The following is an 18,011-nucleotide window of genomic DNA, read 5'->3' on the forward strand; positions in this document are numbered from 1 at the left end:
TGGACCTCAGACTGGGCCGAAGGTTCACCTTCCAACAAGACAATGACCCTAAGCACACAGCTAAAATAACGAAGGAGTGGCTTCACAACAACTCCGTGACTGTTCTTGAATGGCCCAGCCAGAGCCCTGACTTAAACCCAATTGAGCATCTCTGGAGAGACCTGAAAATGGCTGTCCACCAACGTTTACCATCCAACCTGACAGAACTGGAGAGGATCTGCAAGGAGGAATGGCAGAGGATACCCAAATCCAGGTGTGAAAAACTTGTTGCATCTTTCCCAAAAAGACTCATGGCTGTATTAGATCAAAAGGGTGCTTCTAGTGTTGTCACGATACCAAAATTATTGTTTCGATACCGATACCAAGTCAAGTATTGCGATTTCGATACTTTTCCTGAAAAGGGAGAAACACTCTCAAATATCATTGCTGTGCTTTATTTTAAAACCGGGACAACATTCTAATCATATAACACACTAATAAATGAACATATGAACAGCAGATATATTAAACATTTGAACAAAATATGAAATATAAAAATATACAAAATAAATTAGAGCAATGACATTCAAGGTAAAAAAAAATATAAATTTAGCAGCATTATCTCATTTATCATAAGAAACATATAAGAGATTTATCTTGATTCTGAACTTTGAATAAAAATATGAACAGCGATTATATTAAACAATGTTTAATATTGGTAACATATCATAAGCCTCATTGGTGATATATTTGACATGTGGGGAGAGAGTTGTGGAAGGCCTATACTTCATGTTAAACATAAATATATAGCAGCAAAGACAACGTCGGCAGTGTTGACGGCAAAATAGGCTACAGAATAATTCGTTCTGTATTGAGAGGTGCAATATTTGAAAATCGATCATATTTTTTTAAATTACATTTATATTGTATTTATGTCAAAACTTTCAAACATCAAAATGCCATTTATTAATATGTATTCGTGTCAAAATGACATAGAAACATCTTTTCCTATTCTATTTTGCCTGGGAACGCTTCCAACACGCTTGCGTGGCGCGTGAAAAATAGGCGTCGGTTCTATTCTAGCATGCACGCGTTTTCCGCTTGTCACGCAGGCAGTTAACATGGGAGCCGAAATAAAAACGGACACGACACGCAGCCAGTGTGTCGCCGGCCTTACAAATCTGGAACGCGGTCATTCTTAGAAGTATCGATACTAATAAATTAAGGAATCGTGACGTTTTTAATTTCCGATTTACTTTTGAAGTATCGGTGCACCGTGCAACAGAGCAAGGTAGGCAACGTACCATTTGTCACTCCTCGCGTCATTTTTTTCTACGAGTCGTGGACCACTTGTGCTCGCACATGCAGCCATCTCGCTGTAGTGTTTTGTCACATGACACTGACAGCAGCAGGTTATTTGCTGCGTGCGTCAGGAAAAAAAACACAGACGTCCATAGGGAGGCGTTTTTTTTTTTTTTTTTTTAAAGTATCGATACTGATAAATTTAGGTATCGTGACGTTTTTAATTTCCGAGTATCGCGATACTTTTGAAGTATCGGTACACCGTGCAACACTAGGTGCTTCTACTAAATACTGAGCAAAGGGTCTGAATACTTAGGACCATGTGATATTTCAGTTTTTCTTTTTTAATAAATGTGCAAAACTGTCAACAATTCTGTGTTTTTCTGTCAATATGGGGTGCTGTGTGTACAATAATGAGGAAAAAAAATGAACAAATGATTTTAGCAAATGGCTGCAATATAACAAAAAGTGAAAAATTTAAGGGGGTCTGAATACTTTCCGTACCCACTGTAGTTGAATGTTTCTGTAGTTGTTTCAATATTTACTTTTTTTACTTTCAACATCTACCCCTAAAGGCTGCATATTAGTACATTAGTTATGAATATGCACTCTTTAGGGGTAGATAAGGTATAGCTTTCATGGTACTGCCCCAGTGGCAAACTTAAGGCCTTTTTTCTCTGACAGTGTTAAATGTCAACAAATATTTTTGAAGTATTAAATATATTTATTTTATTGTATGTCCTTTAAGGTGTTTATGATGTGATGAATGTTTCTTGGTTCTCTAATATCCATTGCTGTTTGTCAGGACCAAGGAGGTCTACAGTATAATTCTTGGAGAGGCCTATCCATTAGCATCCCTATTTATCTCAATGGCTCTGCCTATTGCCATCTTTGATCTAGTTTTCTGAATCAATCACCTGAACTGTGATGTGAAAGGCAGCAAACAGTAAATCCCTTTCAAGCTCTAAAGAGCCCTCCAAAAAGTAACTGGTCATAAAATAAAATTCTTGCAGCTTATTTGTTGCAAAAAATCTGAATACACAGCTATGGCTGATTGGGAAAATAATTTAGAGGACAAGGAAATAATATATTATTAAAATTTAGCAGATTGCAAATTCACACACACACTTATGCCCATAAACAGACTGATTAGCTGTTCTCTTTCTGTAAGAGCTCGATAAGAGCCTCTTTCTTCCTTGCTCCCCTCTGGATGCCTGCCAGGGTGGACCACAGCTTTGTGAGCTGGACACAACAACGGCATCCCCAGGAAGTCTTTCCCTGCCACATTCCCCCACATCCTCTTCCGTCCGACCCCCATCGCCTATGATTCTATCCCCGGCTAGACCCAGGGGCCTGGGGATCCTCAGTAATGCAGCCTTCATTGATTTATAATTCCGTGCTACACTGACATCCAAGAATAAAAATTACACGTTGACAATGGGAGCACTGCTTGTTCGAGCAGAGGTAAAGGTCATTATTTAGATGCTGTGGCTTTGTTCCCAAGCCTCTCGAACGGCGTATTAACATCCAGAGCGCATCTAATCCAGCAAGTTAAAAAACAGCAAGAATGCTCTATCATGAAACAGCCAGTGCACTTTGATAATGCAGTACACTGTTGCGTACCACTGATCTCTGCGGGTTTGTATGTTTTGTATGATCTAATATGGGTTTGCAAGCCCTCAATTTTGCTCCATTCATTCAAAACTGACTCTCTTTTTTTTGTCTGGAACACCTTTTGGCATGAATGACAACAAATATGCAGTCAAATCAAAGGTTGGCAAACATTAACCTAAGTGTTTCTGAAGGTGCTTGAGCTGGAATGGAATGACATCTTCACAACCTCCCTCAGGAAGGCTTTCTCTAAACAAGCCATTTTTCAAATTTAACACGCCACTCTTGTCCCTAGTTAAACATCTCTCAGCAGAGCGTGTCGTCTGAAGTGCCTACGTGAACTCTACGCTGTGCATAACTGAATAGATAAGGGAGTGACTTGTTGATTGAACAGATTCAATTGAATTTAATTAAGTTTAAAAAGCTACAGTAGACAATTTTTATGAGGCATCAAACCAATAAAACTGTCGTTTTCATGTTCAGTATATAAACTCCATTGTTTCATTATTTCATTAGCACCAAAACTCAGTATTTGTAATCCTCTCTGCTGAGTAAGACTCAATATCCCCATCCCCTAGTCAATTGGTCTATGCCATGTCTTAGCTTAAATTGTTAACTGTATGGATGAGTCTTGTGCCCTAACAGAACAAATGCAGCAGTTTCCTGGCCTCTGAAGCACAAGCCAGTCAATAACCTAAATAAAAGGCTCACCAAGGAGGTGAAGTAAGAGAGAACGTTCATCAAACTACTCCAGAACAGCTGATACTAACAAATCCACTGACCAAGCCCACGCCGAATCTACACACACACAGCTCCACAGAAAGCTTGTCTGATTTCTACAGAATTAGAACGCCCACCATTCATAAAGTTGTACGCATCTTTGCCCCTTGCGTGTTTGTTTATTAAATATTCTGGCAAATTTAATTATGCCTTTAGCTACTAATGAGAATTGTAATACTCCGAAACATTTATCAATTTTGAAAACAATTATGATACTTAATATTTTTTAATGGAAATGGTTCACTTTTTCCATGATTCTTTAAAGGTGCTCTAAGCGATGTCACGTGTTTTTTAGGCCAAAACATTTTTTGTCACACACTGTAAAAAAACGCGGTCTCTGTAGACACCACAGGCTCCACAAACGGCAACAAAAACAAACTGGGCTCACCCGCACCACGAAACACAACAAACAGTGTTCCAGCCAATAACTGGCAAGACGTATTTGAGGGTGGGGTTTGGGTTAGTGCGCGTACACATGAAGGGGGTGTGGAGGAGAGAGACGCATGAAGAGGGAAGTTTGAATTATGGCCGACACACGACCAAAGAGACGACGTTCCGATGAACAAATTGCAAAGAAGAGGGACAAGGATAAGGAACGGGCGAAGTCCCGAATTTACATTGGAAAAACCTTCGAACGGTGGCGAGAGCTCCGCCGGCAGAAGGGCTTCCAATCCGACAATCAGGTTGCTCTGTTTTTGCTGAACAGGTGGGTAAATCCATTTTTCGTTCTAAATTGACGTTCATGTTCGCCAAACCAACACAAGGATGTAATTAGCTAGAACTATGCAGTCAGCGTTAACTTTGGTGAATACAACATATGTTTCTAGCAGCTAGCGATCAATCTCTATTGTAAATGATCAAGCAAATTCACAGTAGGGTGACAATTTGTGTGAATGATTGTTTTCACCCACTGTTTGTTATGAATTTGAATGTTCATTTATAGGCTATTGACAACTTTGTTTTAAATTTGTTTATGACGCCACCGTTGTTTATGCTCACTGGGAAACGCGAAGCTAACGTTATCTTGCTATTATTGCGTCTAGTTATAACCTCAGGTGGCGAAACGATTTTAAGATAATGTTTCTCTTTTTCTGCATTCTGTTCTGCAATATATAAAACCTTTAATAAATAGAAAGTTCAATGAACAGCATTTATTTGCATTTATTAAATGTATTTATTAAATGTATCGAATCATTTATTAACTATAATTTTTGTAACATTAGTAATGTCTTTACTGTCACTTTTGATCAATTTAATGCACCCTTGATGAATAAAAGTAATTTATTTTCTTTAAATCTTACCACAAATGTTTGAAAGTTTGTTTCCACAAAAATGTTAAGCAGCAAAATTGATAATAATAAGAAGAAAAGTTTCTTGAGCAAATCAGCATATTATAATGATTTCTGAATGATCATGTGACACTGACTGGAGACTGGAGTAATGATGCTGAAAATTCAGCTTTGCCATCACAGGAACAAAATACATTTTTAAATATTTTAAATAGAAAACAATTATTTTAAATTGTAATATTTCATATTAATGTTTGTTTTGTTTTTTGTTTTTGTTTTACTGTATTTTTTATTAAAGAAAAGCAGCCTGGGTGAGCATTAGAGACTTTTCAGTAACATTGTAATATTTCCAAACTTTTGACTGGTACTGTATGCATCAGTAGTTAATTTGTAACCAAACGTGCTTGAGATGCAGCAATGCCATTGTCTTATTTATATGTATGTTTCAAACACAATTATCTGTGACCGAACAAAAGTGCATCCAAACTAATATGTTACTCTATTGCATTTCCTTTTTTTAGATGTTTCTCTATTTCATTTAAAATATACATCCCACAAACATGTCTTTTATAATTAATTAAATTATTTATCCTTTTATCATTCATTAAATTATTATTTTTACAACAACCTTTATGTAAAGAGATAAAGGCTAAACAAAAATAAGGTACATAAAAAAATAACATTTAATTTAATCTGAGATACGTTTAATAATCTTCAAGCATTTTATTTGGTAGAATTTGTATCACATTCATGCTTGTGCCAAAAAGGTTTTCAACGTGCCAATTTTTATGGTATGCTTTCAACCCAACAGGAGGAATGACCGTGTCAAAGCCCCAATTGCCATCATTTGTTTCAAATGATTAGTGTCAATAATTACTTCCCTATTAATGAAATGCATCTACTATCACAAACAACATCATTATGGATTGGTTAATTGAAGGAGTTTAGGCATATTAGCCAATATTACATCTAAGCATGGAGGGGTGCTGCTTTATGGTCCATTTTCAACTAATTGCATTTTGGGCCCTTGTTACAAGCATCATGAATGTGCATCTGCCATGAGACTCTGACTCTCTGACTCTCTGACTCTCTCTCTCTCTATGTAGAAATGAAATTATCAAGCCAGTGAAGGTTTAGACAGCCGTGTCTGTTTGCATTCTCGCTAACCATGCAACATAGCATTCACAAACCATGTTCTGATTCTCTGCTTCGAGAAAATGGGTTTAGATATTTAGGGCACGACAAGATCTATGTTAAAGCAGACAGTGTATTTTTAAAGCAAATAGAAATTAAATGTGATGGCCAGCACTTATCGCAGTGATTCCCACAATCATTTATTTTGATTTGTCATTTTTTTTTCAGAAAAAATAAAATAAAAATAAACTGGTTTACAATGAGATTACAATACTTACAATGGAAGTGACGAAAGTGGAAGTGGATAGTCCACGCAAAAATTGAATAATTTAGTTACCTCCATGTCATTGCAAACCTATATGACTTTCTTCTGTGACACACACACACATCTAAATGGGGACATTCATAAATGTAATGGTTGTTATACTGTACAAACTGTATATTCTGTCCCATTGCACTGATCCAACCCCTTAACCTACCCATATTATTTTATTTTTAATTGTATGAAACTGAAAACTTTCGGAATACCGAAACTATTTGGTCATCAACATTCTTCAAAATATAGGCTACTTGTGTTCAGCAGAAGAAATAAGTGTATATAGGTTTGCAACTATATACAGGGTGAGTAAATGATGACAAAATATTTTGGTCAGACTATCCCTTTAAAATAGCATAGTTTAAAGACACACAAATATGCGTTAACATGATTTAATGTGAACAAAAACCACTAATCTTTTCTGTTTAAAATGATCTACATTTACAAGTACTACATCGATACAATATGTTCAGATTAATTACTGTACAGCTTAAATAATACATTAAGTAACTGCTTTTAAAATCTCCAAAAAAAAAAAGGATCCATCAACTTCCAATGTTTCAATCTTAGTTTATTTATGTATATATTTACTTATTTATTGCTTGTTTGTTTTTGTAATGACTGAACTATGCCGGTGCTTCCTCTTCTTAATAACCCTTACACTTAATCAATATATTTTCTTTTTAGACATAAGCCAAAAAGTTGCTTAATATAGGTCAATATTTTTGGGGGGGCTTTTTAGAACTTATTTTCACCATGCACAAAAGCTATAGCTTTAATAGAATTTTTATTATGTTAGTCAACATTTAATTTAGTTTACTTACTATAAAAACAACAACTTTGAAATAAGAAACGGAAAAATAAAACCCCAGAATAATTTCTGCAGTCAGTAATTGTGCTGAAAATTAGGGATGCACAATATATCGGCCACCATATCAGCATCTGGCAATATTCATTTTTAATGTTATCGTTCCCGATAAGAAAACGTTGCCGATATTAAAGCCGATAAATAATGGATTATTTCCTTCAGCTGAGAACCTTCAGATGTGCACTGTTCGCCATGATCGTTTTAAATTTCTTGAAATATGATTGGGAATAACTTAAAAAAGGAAAATACAGTTAAGTGCAATGTACAGCGCAAGTCTGTCATATAGGCTACACAAAATTACAACGAGAACATTATAATTGTGTGCTTGTGACATGGATTTTAATGGTGAGACTTTTGTTTTTGTAATCAGGCTCTCAAATATTATAGAAAAATTTGGATTCAGATATATCGACCAATATGTCAGTTATCGGCTTTCAAATATAACAAATTATTGGTTGTCAGTAGGCCAAAACGTTCATATCAGTGCATCCCTATAGTGAAAATATTATTTAAACAAAATTGTTTCTTTTATTTAAATGTTTTCAATGGGAAGTGTTGTTTATTTTTTGACAACATGATTTCAAATTAGAGCAATATGAAAATGCACTTCAAATAAATATGTTGTTTTACTTTTTTCAGTGTAGTGTCGCCTAACACAGTACATAAACTCTGAAACATTGATTCAGAATGAAACAGAAGGCAAAGGACCTTAGGTGAAGGTCAGACGAGAGCCCTCTCTATGCAGCTGAACCTGAGGCAGACTGACTTCCTCCTTAGATTCTCTCCCCTACAGCTAAATCACCCTGTTATTCTTCAGTTCTTCTCCATTGTGTCACCCATATCAGCCCTCGCTAATGCTTGGTGCCAACTCAGACTCAAAAGCTCAGTTCCACTTTAGCTTGAGGTGGCTTGTTTCCACCAGCTCCAAGGTTGCAAAGTTTGACTGCAAAGGCAAGATGGGTGTCAGGGTCATCTGTCCTAATCCACCCCTCTAGAGCCAGTGGCATCCATTCATTCCCCTGAGCACCTGCTAACATTGCCCTCCACCCTTCACTACACTCTTCTCAGGCTGTGTAACAACCATCGAGCCCTGTCATGCCACACCATCCGTTCCCCTAAGCACCCCTCACATCACAGGGCTGGGGCTGAAACAGGATGGAAGACGTCCTCTTAAGTTAGCATTGCTACAGGCTACACGTTTCAGTTTGGAACAGACCCTGGAAGACTTGGCAGACTCATTGTGTCATTTAATTGAAACTCTTTGACTTCTTAAGGTCTTCATTATACAGCATGAGGCAATACAGGACTGACAAAAAGAAATGCAGAAAAGAAAAAAGAAGGGAAGTGCACAATTTATCCATGAGAGCTTTATCACAAAGAAACAAATGCTCCACAATGCTTCAGCGTTGTTTAAAACAGCGATTCTTAATGTTTTGCTTTAGAACCCAAATTTTAGATTAGACATCAAGGGGAGACCCAACACTGTACCAGAATTGGTTAGCGTAATAAAACATTACAATGTAAAAATATTAGCATGAACTAAAGCTGGGCAATAAACAATATCATAAACAGCCAGCGCATGTCGCTAATAAGTGATTTCTGTGTCTCTGTGTGAATGAACGGCGTGGTTTCATCTGATACACAAACTCGCACACGTGACGCTCAATGTGTTTTCAGCGTCTGCTGTCTCGAAATATGAGGACATGAACTTCATCTCCAGAGCTGCTTTGAGAGTCACTTCACAAACTTTGTTTCATTTGAGGAAAAACTACCATCAAATACACACCGACTCTGAACAGCCTAAACGAGTCGTCAGGAATTTGAATCCCACTTTGTCACTGGGTAAAACATTTGCATAATTCCCGCCCAAGAACAACGTCTACTTTGACCGGCCCTCAAACGTCCTTCTTAAGTCGTTCTTGCGATGGAGGTTCAGAACTTTGGGTAGAATAACTAGTTCTTCCACTGTTTCATCATCGGACTCACGCTTGGATTGATATGGTAAAATCGTTCCAGTGTGTACAATCGCTGAGCTTTAGGCCGTGTGTCCACCAAAGCGTTTTTAGCCAGCTGAAAACGCTAGGCGCTCTGCTAAGAACGCTCAGCTGTGGGCGCTTGAGAGCGTTTTGGCAGCGCAGCGTTTTTTCAGTTGAGACGGTTGAGACCGAGACACTTTGCTTGTTATGATACGGAATATCCGCGAAAGTGTTACTAGTATCTCATTTCACACATATTTTGTTTCTGTGTTGATTCTATATTAAAATGTCAATACAATGTAATGTATTTTATCTGGCTCTTGATTTTGTTCCGTTATTATGCTTGTTGTTGTCATCTGTTGACGTTGTACAAGCAGAATCATGTGGCGGGCGGACGCGGTTGGTCGGTGTGGTATTAGTCCCGCCCCTCCTCCACTGTGATTAGACGGTTGGGTAAAAAGTGACAGTGATGAGCGCTGCGTTTTACCAAAAGTTGAACATTCTTCAACTCTCGGCGACCAGTAAAAAACGCCGAACGCTCAGCGCTTCAGCGTGAAAAAGACGCTCAGCGTTTTAAAAACGCGGCGCTCCCATTGAAAACAATTGAAAAATCACGCCAGCCGCGAGTAAAAACGCTTTGGTGGACACACGGCCTTAGGAAGCCTCCAGAGCTGAAATTCAGTCATGGTAATGGAGCAATTCATTTCCGACAGGCACTGTAAGCCTTTCAAAATAGTAGGACTGGGTAAAAAAAAAAATAGATTTCTCGATTTTAATCGATTCTCATTTTTACGAACCGATATCGATTCTTAAATCCCAAGAATCGATTAGTCATCCTGTTTTCAGTTGATGAATGAATGGAACGTTGTAGCGCACATCCCATCCAATAAATCGCAATAATCTTTGTGCTTTGTTACTATTGATATGAAACAAAGTCTCAGATTTCAAATTACGTCCATTTTCTTACGGAATTCAAAAACATAGTTTTGGCGCTGTGGCGTGAGATCGCGCTGGCGCACCTCAGCTCAAGAGAAGCAGCAGATTATCTTCTCTTCCACCTTAATAATACCAGTTACAGCGCGAAATAAACATGAATGAGCATCTGAAAGTATGTTGAAAGATAGAGTACAACTTATCGAAATCCGTATCATGTCACATGGAATCGCTTAATAAGTGTTTCAACTGTGTAAAGACGTCAGTAAATCAGCTTGTAAACAATGCCATGTAACATCACATTTACCTCAGAAAAACCATATCCAGTGACCATAAACTCGTTAGTCAGCTAGAAAAATTAACTCTAGAGAGGAGTATTTTGCTAAATATACGCATCATATTACATATTCATTATCATTTTTAATGTTCTTCAATATTTAATGCATGTTTGAATAAATCTGGCAGGTTTTTATGACAGCCACCATTTAAATGTTTATATTTCATATAAGTTTATTATTATAAAAATTAGGGGTGTAACGATTCGTTTTAACAACGATTCGATTCGTATCGCGATTCGTGGTTGTCGATATGATTCAAGGACGATATTGGTTCATTTAGAACGATCCGATCCGAAACGATTCAGTGACTTGAAATCGATTCAGTGACTTTTTAGCCAAAAATTCTTGTAAGGGAATCAGGTATCAATTAATTATGGATATAAACAAACAAGTAAACAACAATTAATGTCAAATGCATTCACATTTTATTTGAATAAAGTAGGACTGAACGATTATGACAAAACTTATAATTGTCGATTATTCCCTTGAAATTGTAATTGCAATTATTAATTACGATTATCACAACATTGAATGATGTTTTGAATAGTTTGGCCATGGGACCCACACTTCCCCATGGTCATCAAGCCGCCACCCACCTTTTTAGGAATTATATAGGCCTATTATAATACATTTGTTTACACAAAAATTGTTGACACACAAGTTCTGTCCCCCTTTACTAAACATACAAAAAAAAAAAAAAAAATTGTAAGAATATGACAAATACTGATAAACAGTAGGCACTGCGAGGTTAAGCTATTAAATAGCAGTCCCAAACTCGTTTTTGTTAATACAACCTTGGTATGAGCTACCACAGTCATATAAAAATATACAAAATATAACCAGTAAGTGGCATTTTTATTATGGAAACAAACAACAATTAGGCTACCATGGTGATACACAATACTTAGAAGAACTGGTAAAGAAACATGGAAACTGCTCCTGATAAATAGCAACACACATGACGTACCAATAACGTCATTTATTGGTATTTTACTTTTATTTCTTAACTTACTAATTTACGACGTTGCATTCTCGTATGTCTTTTGCACTTTAGTGAAGTGATACAGCGCGCGCCGCCGCATTTGCGCGTATACTACTGCAGTATAGCGGCTGAGAGACAGGAAAGTCCGTTTTTCTGAGGTGAGAGACTTTGCGCTGCTTGTTGTCTTTGCGCTGCTGCTGGCGCGTCACGCATGGCAACGACGTCACAGATAGGCAGACTGAATCGAGTAACGTTTAACGCCTTTATCTTTAAAAGTGCTAAGAAAAAACATCCATATAAAGTCTGACGTGCTTAAATCCAATGCGTTATTTCCTAGTATCGATACAATCGATTCATTACCTTTTAAAACGATGTTAGATAGATATATGTCGTCTGCAAGACCAACTTGCCGAGCACAGATCGATGTAGTTGGATCGTAGGAATATAAATCGATACATCGATGTAGTTGATGAATCGTTACACCCCTAATAAAAATAAATAAAAGTGTAGTTTAGGTGTTTGTATACAAATCAGTTATTTTTTACCGTCAATATTATAGTAGGCTACAACTGACCATAGTTTACAGCATTAGTTGAGAGATTTGTTTTCCTTGAGAAAATTTGCCATGTATTGTACCTGATATCCAAAAGAATCAATATTGAATCGAATCAGAATCGAAATCGAATCGAATTGTGAAATTTGTGTCAATACCCAGCCCTACAAAATAGCATTTTAAATCATAAAAAACTGAATCCCAAAACAATAAAATGGATTTCATGGGACCCTAAATTAAAGGGTAGCTACTCTGTGGAGTTTAATTGTGAACAAACAAGTTTACATGTTTACATTCATTCAAGGTCTAATAAATATGTGGAAAGTATTTCCTTTCCCATTAATGGTTAATGAATATTGTGATAAATGTCAATATTGTATGTTATGGAAATAATATTGTGATAATATGTTTGGCCATATTGCCCAGCCCTACCATGAACTGCTTAAGCCCAACAACATGCAGAATTATTAATGTAACAGACTGGATAGGACATTTTGTAAAAACTTAATGGGATGGACGGATTTCAACTTGATCATAGTATCCAAATTTTTATTCATTTATTTATTTATTTATTTTTGGTGTTGTATTTTTTTGCTTATAAATAAACATTTGTACTTTTTTATATTGTGTATTACAGTTTCAGCAAAATATGAAGCAACAAAAACTGTTTTCTATATTGATCATAATAAAAGTTTCTTAAGCGCTAAATGATTAGCATGATTTCTAAAGGATCATGTGACACTGAAAACAGTAGTAACGGCTGCTGAAAATTCAGATTTGGTAAGACAAATAAATTACATTTTAAAATGTATTAAATAGAAAACAGTTATTTTAAATTGTAATAATATTTCACAATATTACTGCTTTGCAAACATTAATAAACAGCAGTGTACATTAACACATTTTTATACACACATTTACATTTAAAATTCTGAAATAAATGCAGTTGTACCACGGTTTTACCAGGATGTCATAAAAGTCCTTTTTAAGAAGATCACCTAATGTATTTTTAAACACTTTGCAAAATTTGGCAGAACTTTACTAACGTCATGTGCATAGTGCCAGCTTGTTTTCCAGCAGACTTTAGGGATCCTTGAGGATTAGTGCCACCATCTGTTTGTATATACCATCCAGATGTGTTATAAAAATACATTGATTTATATGTTTATGTTGACAGAAAGCAGAGGGATGTAAGTGTAATAATCAAAGGAGTAGCAGTAGTGCCAAATCCCTGCTAAAATTGGTCTATGTGCAATACATTTCTCCGGTCATTCAATGGCCAACACTTGCCTTAGAGATCAAATCAACAATACTGAAAGATAGCAGATGGGGCCAGTGCTCAATTTAGAATTTTTTTCCCTCCTGTTATTTAGACTGGCGGCAATGAGGAGGCATGACTGTTTTTGTGGTGGCCATGCCAACATAACATCACCCTGATGTGCACTAATGATCTGAAGCCCTGTGACAGAGTCATCCAAGCTCTCTCATGAGAAGGTAAGAGTCACTCCGCTAAAGGTCATGGTCTCCAAAATACAGAAAACAAATGTTGACAGAACAATGAGCATTGTTTTTTTTTTCTCCATCTCTTAATGGACTCACTATAAATATAGTTACAGTGGCTGAATCATCTCTTTCAGGTAGCAAGACCTCTTGTACTACTGAAGGTTTGTATATTTAACCTCATTGGTCTCCCTTTGATGTAAATTACATGTTTTTGTTGCCCTAGAATGTGAAAACTTTTTTTTTCAAAGGCACCAAAAAAAACCCCCCAAAAAAACCTTTACTCAGAAATTGCTTGAAAATTTCACGAAGAAACAGCAAGTAACACATTAAATTAAACTTGAAATTTTGAAGTAAAATACTGAAACAGAGTATTACTGAATCAGAATATTTATGTATTTATTTATTTATTTATTTAAAGCATGACGCTAGCAACACCAAAGTCACAGGTTCGATTCCTAGGAAAAAAAAAGTACAAATAGGCCTACACTATGAATACATTATAATTCGCTCCAAATGAAAACATCAGCCAACCTGTAATGTAAGCATATAAAACTCATATTTATGAATCTTCGTCTGTGTAATAGAAAATTTGGTTTAATGATACAGACATTTGAAGGATAACTATCACCCCCTTGAGTACTAAGATTTTTACCGCCAAAGAAACACACGATTGCACGATATGCATGCAAAATGAGACTGCAAATTCGTAATGTGTTGTCCATCCTGCCAAACATTTATTAAACCAGCCTAAGATGGTCTGTTTTGTTGGTTTTAGAGTGGTTTTAGGCACTTGACAGCTTTCAGACTGGCTAAACCAGCTTGACCATGCAGAGAGACCAGATAAACCAGCTTAAACTGAATAAGACCAGCAAACCAACTTTGGCTATTTAGCTCTTCTTTAGCTGCGTTTGTGTAATTGCATGAAGCGTGTATCTGGACAGACAGGAATGCAATTGAGACATCATGTTTGCAATGGCAGTCAGTGTCAGCTTGTTTATGAGTGCACTGAAAAGAAATACCTTTTCATTACCCAGTGTAATTCTCTGCGTATCCAGAGCGAAGCGACATACCTTGGACTTGAAATAATATTTGAAAGAAAATCAATCAAGTACACAATCAAAGCATCTTTGTGCATTCAGAGTGCATTGCAGTGACCTTGCCTCCTACATTCAGGTTCACAGGACATCTATCATCCCCTTACCCAATCTTTTCCACCATCAAACAACACATTTAACAAACAAAGTTATCGAGATGGCCATGAGAGCACCTTCAGGCATGGCTGAGCTTCAGCTTCATGTAGTGGCAAACCTCCTCACAATGGCACATGTGTTGATGCATCTGGCTACACTGGGAACAAGCGGTCCTGGCAATGCAACGAAAGGCTTTTTCTGTGACTACATCTGCCGGTGCATTCTCATTTCCATCCAATACCCTCGAAGGCCTGTTTCATAACAGCAGGCAGGCAGACTATGCTACTGCTGTCGCATAGCAATTACTCTATTTATACATTTGTTGTACTATATGGTTTGCAAAATCACAATTAATGATTGTTTGAATGGACAAAAAACAATACATGGAAAAGTTAATTATATATATGCCAATATAGACTATATATGCCAAAAAAAAAAAAGCTAAGAAAAGCAACTGTAAATCAAGACAACGTCTAAAATTCGGAGCTGCCTCTTCAAACACAAACCAGCAGATCCAAGGACTGCACGACTCTGCCCAGTTAGCTCTTAATAAAACATCAAAGACACAGAAGACACAGACATCACCGCCCTCTTGCTTTTCTTTTTCTTTCTCAATTCGATTGAATTCAGCCATGTATAACTGCCAAGATAGATTGTTCATCACATTTCCAAAGCATTCAGATAACTGTGAAAATAAATGCCTTTCTCTGCTCCAACATTCACACGGACATATAATGAGAATCATTGTCATATTCAGATACTTCCTCTGTAAACTCCTCACATTAACAGACCACCTAATCTGTTTCATTTGCAGGCAAAGTCATGGGAGTTCTGGTAACATGAGCAGACAGAATCATCACTATGGACAGGATAACAGAGGGACCAATTTCAATAGCCAGGGTTATTTATTATTCAATTATTTTAAATATTTCAGTGCAGACAGGATGTGCATGCAATGATAAATATTTCAGTCCCTCCGACAAAGGAGGGGGGCCACTTGTCCACTACCGTCAGGGGAGTGCACACACGCTCCTCCACGAAGGTCTGGGAAATTCACGCCCAAACCCGAATGCCTGTCCTTCAGTCTGCCAAAAAAACTAAACATTGATATTCTGCCCCTCTCCATCTGGCCTCAGTTGCGTCAAGCAGCAGCACAGATATGAGGCTGTCAAACCCCCTTCATCAGACCTTCAATCTCTGTTTGCATTTTCACACCCCTCCATTCTTAAAAGTGGTCAGAAGAAAGCCACCAAATTGCTTAGTGCGAAGAAGCCGCGGCTGAACTCGTGGGAGAAGTGACAGCAAAAGTAATTACATCGAGTGCATGAAAAAAAAAGAATAAAAGAGACAACAACAATCATTTGGTCACCAACTCTAAAGTTGCGAGATCATCTTTAGTGTAGATTTATATATTCCCCCTCAAAATGACATATCGCTGGTGTTAACCCCCTCCTCCCAACCCCTCACCTCTATTCCCGACGAATGGAGGATCCTGTCAAAATGAGGACTGTCTCGCACTGTAATTATGCCCTTTGTCCCCCAACACCCCAGTAATATCCGCCAAGGTGTGAAGGAATAAATCATGTTTTTAACGCCAGACCTAAGCATCAATTAAATTGCATGGCACCATCTGAGTAACATTCACAAAGCCTTTAACTTTCATTAAACTGAACAATTTATGTAAATAGTTCACAAAAAACAACTCTGACTTACATTGCACCCTCATTTCCTCTTCAGCAGTCGTTTTGGAACAGTAACATCAGCTCTCTCAAACCTGAATTGTACTTGGTCACACATGCAAGACATTGAACTTGACTAACATCTTACCTTGAAATGCTATTTGTGATCCTATACTCCACAGACTGGCTGAAGCAAAGCAATGCACGACCCAAATCTCTTCAGTTTAGCCCTCGCAAAGCAACAAACGAGAGCCTTTCTGACGAACACTTTTTTTTTGTCCTTGCTTCAGATCTCCCTTTATTACTCCCCGCTTTTATAATCCCGTCCTTTTCTTCTCTGTTATTTTTTTTTTTCTTGAACGTCTTCTGTTTTCAGTGTTGAGTCTAAGGGATGCTGCCTATCTCTGCAAGACTGAGAAAGAAAAGAGGGAGAGAGAGAGACAGAAACGGAGGCAGCTCTCCTCCTCTTGCGCAAGGTCCTCCCGTCAGTGGCTGTAGGAAGCAGCTGCGCTCCAACCTCGAAGAATCCTGCCGTGCACCGCTCCACTTAGCTCATCTTCCACGAGCGCTTGCATCCCGGAGAACTTTCAGACTTGCACGCACAATCCACACAAACCTTCTGCGTTTAATCCGTGTGTTAGTTCTTTTTCTGGATTGTGGATTTAATTGTCTCTTCTCCCACCCGGCACAATGTCTAAATGCTCAGAGTATTGAACATAGCGCTCTCTCTCACTCTCTCTCTCTCTCACAAGCTTGCACATATGCACACACACGCTCACCCTCCCTCTCACAGTTCTTTCCACCCCCTCCATCCATCCATCTCTCCCTCCCTTTTTTCACTCTCTCGCTGCATGAGAGTCTGACAATTACTGCATTTGTGTTTGGAGTTGTCAAATATAAAGGATCGCTTCCTACTTTCCTAAGCAGGAATAACATGCGGCTCCATATGCAAAGGAGAAAATGCAAATAACGGCAAAAAAGGACTGAGTGATAATGAAGGGAACGCTCTACACAGCTGTTCCTGTCTCCTGAGGAAGCACACCACCAACCCCTCCAAGGAGACAACTCTGGCTGCACCGACGGAAGGGTCACCATTCAGTGTTGGCCAGCTGTCAAGAGTGATTGAGGAGGTAGATGAAAATAGAAGCAGATGAAGCAAGCAGATCAGCGCTTACCAGGAAGCAAGGACAATACGCATCGAACAGCAACCGTGGAATCATATAATTAGCAGCATAAACAAAATTGCCAATTCCCTTATCGCCTCGACACACATATGCACGGAAAAGAGCCTCCGGGGGGCTACTGAATGAGAGGCAGCATCAGAACTGAAAAAAAAAAAAAAAAAAGGAGGATTGGCCTGAACAAGGGTATGAAAACGCAAAAGAGCCTTGCTGTATCTGGGCCTAACCTGATTGAAACCAGTCATTATTTTGAGAAAAATATTCTGTCAGTGGGAGTGGCACAGAAATTACACACTTTAGATTTAAGTATAAAGGACGCTTTTCACGTAATGTAATGACGCGTTTCCACAGTAATGAACATCGCAAATCTAGTAACATTTTTCATATAAAAACAAAC

General features: G+C 37.7%; 1 protein-coding gene across 5 annotated transcripts in view; it reads right to left on the reverse strand.

Annotated features, from left to right (window-relative positions):
- lingo2 (leucine rich repeat and Ig domain containing 2) overlaps nt 1-17,190 on the reverse strand; it is a 271,483-nt gene extending 254,293 nt beyond the window's left edge. For all 5 annotated transcript variants that reach the window (XM_084430416.1, XM_084430415.1, XM_084430418.1 and 2 more), the window contains exon 1: nt 16,582-17,190. The gene's annotated coding sequence lies outside the window, so the exon portion shown is untranslated. The remainder of the gene's footprint in view (nt 1-16,581) is intronic.
- Nucleotides 17,191-18,011: the final 821 nt, after the last annotated feature.

This window comes from Rutilus rutilus, assembly GCF_951802725.1.
Source record: "Rutilus rutilus genome assembly, chromosome: 14".
NCBI classification, from domain to species: domain Eukaryota; kingdom Metazoa; phylum Chordata; class Actinopteri; order Cypriniformes; family Leuciscidae; genus Rutilus; species Rutilus rutilus.